This window comes from Cynara cardunculus, unplaced genomic scaffold (assembly GCF_001531365.2).
Source record: "Cynara cardunculus var. scolymus isolate 2C unplaced genomic scaffold, CcrdV1 Un_Scaffold_7007, whole genome shotgun sequence".
In the NCBI taxonomy this organism is placed as follows: domain Eukaryota; kingdom Viridiplantae; phylum Streptophyta; class Magnoliopsida; order Asterales; family Asteraceae; genus Cynara; species Cynara cardunculus.
This window is the reverse complement of record NW_020203287.1, coordinates 6269-10833: the sequence shown is the minus strand read 5'-3', so window position 1 is coordinate 10833 and position 4565 is coordinate 6269.

The following is a 4565-nucleotide window of genomic DNA, read 5'->3' as shown; positions in this document are numbered from 1 at the left end:
TGAGAATGTCGCATGTGCCTTCTACAATTGGAACTAAATTTGGACATGTGAACTACAATGAAGATCAATTGATGGTAACATATGATGAGTCAACATTAACAACAAGTGGTTTCAAAGAAAGTATACTCATCAATGATTCAACGAGATGATATGCAAGTTATTGTGTAAGTAAGCCTTCCATTGTCTTGTATTTGACAAATAAATTGTATATCAAGGTTACCGAGTACGATTTTTGTTGTATCTCCCTCCTTTTTTGTTGGTGATTTGTATCACCAATATCATTTAAATGTAATGAGATTAATTTGTTTACCAATGTAATCTTTTTAAATGTAATGAGATTAATTTGTTTACCAATGTAATCTTGATAAATATAGAACAAGTAAGGGTGGTGGGGAGTGCACACTTGTTTGAGTTTATTTCGATTTAAAGTATACTGTTATTTAGGGGCGAAACCCCTAATCAACGGGGGTCTGGGGCAGCGCCCTTGGTAGCGGGTTCCAAGGGGTAGAGCCCCTGGTTAATGTTACTATATGGAAAATGCACGAAAATCCGAATTTATGATTTTGAACCCGATTTTTGGCTCTATTTTTAAACTCGGTTCGGTGGTTCTGAAACTGTCGGTTTTGATAGTTCATAACAATTGATTCTCTGTTCGAAATTATTGAATTTTATCTGATTGAAGTTTCGATTGTACCATCGAAATATTTTAATCTGAAAGTGAATCACGACTTTCAGTATTCCAAGCAATCGAAACACCCAGGATTTGTAACATTTTTTGCTCTATTTGTCTAGTCTTTTCCATGGCCATTTTGCTTTGAGCAAGCATTATAATTTTCATTGTATGCACGTTCTTAGTTAATACAAAGTGTCTTTTCCATATAACATTTTCACTACTAAACATGATAGTTTCTCTGGCGAAAAATTCCGTCAAAAATCTGCGCGTGGATTTCCCGACCGGAAAACCTTCGCCGAAAAACACTATTTCCACCGGAACTCTGCTACTTATTTTTTTCAATTTTTTCAATTTCCTTGACTTAATTAATTAAATTAATGACTAAAATTATCGTTGGATTTTTGATGGATTATTGGCCGGTAATTTAATTAGATTTTTTTACAAATCTTATTTTGTTTTTAAATTTTTTATTATATTATTTTTCTGTGAATTATTTAAAAATAAAATAATCACCGGCAGATTTATACGCCTCTAATCCATTGGTAATTTTGAACTTTTCATTAAAAAATAATTGAAAATTACTATTCATTTTATTCGAATTTTCTAAACAAATACACACATATATAGGAGACATTTCATTTACAGACCATGCAATTTTAACAAACTTTACAAATCAATCTTACCTCTCCATCTAGTCTAATAAATATCTGATTTTATTTCGTTAATCAAATTCTATTTTGACATTTGGTTACCCATGGAATTGAATTGAATTCCAAATATTCCCTYAAATGTGGATTTCACCATTCCTTCGTAAAAGAAATGGAATTGGAATCCGTTCTAACCAATATTTTCAAAATGACAAAAATACCCTCATTAAAACTTAAAAACTCTAATCGCACCATCTTTCTCATCTACTGCTTCATCGACCGAACGCCTCACTCCTTTGACTCTCTCCACCAATTTTGACTTCTTCCTCTTGCGATGCAAATATGATTTTGTTTATGTTTATGTTACGATCTCCGTTTCTATTTCGATTTCTTTCCTTCATCTCCAATTTTTCTTATTTCCTTCATTGAACTGCTTATAGATCTACCTCTTCGATTTTTACTTCTTTCCTTCATTTTTTTTACTTCTCATCAATCGATGTACGATTTTATTACTGTTCATGGATCGACTTCTCCCTTCTTCATTTTTGTTCTTGATGTAGATGTGGGTCACAATTTGGTTAATATTTTTGTTACGATTTTGTTAGTCTTCAATTTTTGTTATTGTTTTGATTACTGGTTACTGTATTGGGTTATGATTTTGTTACTATTTTTGGGTTATATTTTTGTTATTGATTTTGGTTACTGATTTGTTACTGCTCCATATTACTACTTCATAATCATCAAGTTGTATATTTGCATCACTTTGGGCATATTTTTGTGTATATTTTTGTTTTTGTGTGGATGTCTTTTGTTAATAACATATTGTTTTCTAGAACAGGAAATAGTCCGACTTATTTTAGCAACAACACGCAGACGTAGGCTTACTAGATTGTTTTGGAAAGCTATGATTGTTATTGTTTAGTATATTGTTATGATATTAAAATTAATAGCTAACTACCAAACGGATAAACCATGTATTCAATATTCTTTGTTAAATGTGSATCGATTTATAATATTACATAAGTATGCTTATGATAGTGATACTATTTACATATCATATCTTAGGATGAATAGAAGGTGTTTTAATAAGTTATGTATATGCTTGAAACTTTAGGTTTGGTTTATACCGGTAAGGTACTCGMGCAATGCTTTGGTGTGCATCTTGATTTAAAATCAAGAACTTAAAAATGTCAATCGTGTTACATTTTTGTCTCTTTTTTGTCCATCTGATGCTAGTTATATACCCGTACCATGTAACTTATGTAAATTTTGAATACATGTAAGCAAGTATACCTAGTACAAATAGATTTTTAGCAAATAAAATATATATATTGATCCATTTTACATTTTTATCTATATAGACATATAACAAGTTTCAAATACAACATATTTTATTTATAGAACCAATACAACCTGATTTAAACCGTCCATGTTAAGATGAAGTTGCATTGGTTGTACAAATGAAATATGTTATAAGATAAACCATCTCTACTGGCCTAACTATAGCATAAATACCCACGAGGATTGAGAAGGCCTTGGGTTTACTCTTTGGTTCGACTTCCCCTTAGGATACTGAATGTTTGTCTAACTGTTAATTTTAGGACGCAGTCGAGATACATGCAAATTGGTATGAACAATCGTAGTTACCATGCAACCTAATCACCGGGTTTGGGGCCAAACCAAAATGAGCTCAAGTGTAACCACCAGGAAATGGAAGGGTAGGGTTTAAGGTTTAGGATTTAATATGCAACCCTGAGTGCCTCAATTACCCAAAAGAGTAGTAGTTATATGATAGGATCATGGTATGGCTATAAATGCAAGTCAACCCAAAACCAATCATGGAATCACCTACTACCCATTTCAAGACAAACTTTCTTCTTCGTCGTACGTGGCATAACACAATTCCACATACTATCTATTCCAAGACTATTCTACTTAATAAACCAAAAATAAAAACAAAACAAATAAAAAAGAGAAACTTCTCGTCTTTTTGCATGATCCTTCCTCACTTTCTCTCTCTCTCTTTCTTTATATATATATATATATATATATATATAATTTAGTCAAAACAAAAATGAAAGAAAGTTGAAAGAGATGTTGCATAAAGTATACAAGAAATTCTTGTATGCTACAGAAAATGTTACGATGAGTTGAGGGGAAACATGAAACTCGTATGACTTTTAACATATCATTAGTAGTAGGCTTATACATGATATTTTTTTTTTGTGAAAACATACGTATCCTTTCCCGATATACTTTAAATTTTCATTTCTAAATGAAATTTGGACCCGTTGGACAAAGTAGCAAAAATCAACGTCATTGTCTACCATCAAAGACTTGATAAGTCTAAAAGTTTTTTTACAATAATTCAATACCAATAAACGCTCCTACATGTTTATTATTGTCCTAACATATAAAGTTTCTAACATGTTAAATTGTGCTCTATTTCTAAGTGTCGACAAACATGAATCGACAGTTTGACCAAGTCTCAAGCAAACTTGTTCACAACAGGAGCGATAATGTATCAAAAAAATAAAATTGTGTATTTCTTTTTAGTAATAAAAAGAAAAGTGTTGTATTATAATTGAAACAAGAGAAAACATGATATTCCATGTTAAGACAATCATAGTAATAATTTCCTGAGTTCAATGCAAATTTGATACTTATTTACGTAAACTAATGCGTAAAGATTTTGAAAAGAATTCTTAACGAAGACAACAATGTGTTTTCAATTTTCTAATAGACAATCTCATGGAAATTGAATGGTTGGTATTTTATGGAATTTCGTAGGATTAATATTTTAAAATATGTTTAAAACATTAAGTAATCAAAAAGTGATTTGATTATTTTTACAAGTTATTTATGAAAAAAATGAATTCAATTTCAAATTCAAAGGACCCAAAATGTTTAAATATTTATTAACTTTTTAATAATTTATCAAATGATCAATGGAAGTAAATCAGTAGTTCTACTGTCCAATAATTCTACAAGTAATCCTGAAAATAGAAAGTGTCCATCACTTTCAAGTTTTAACTTTTATGTGCACGACTTTGACTTTTCAGTCGTCTGTGTGATAAGATTTTTGAACAACCCTCAAGTCACTCAAAATTTTGGGCCCTAACATTGTTTAAGGAACTATTGTTCATAAATTGTTCATATTGTTGTTCATATGTACACTAGCTGCATATCTCAACATTGGCTTGCTCCTGAATGTGTTCATAATGAAGGAACTATTATTTACAAAC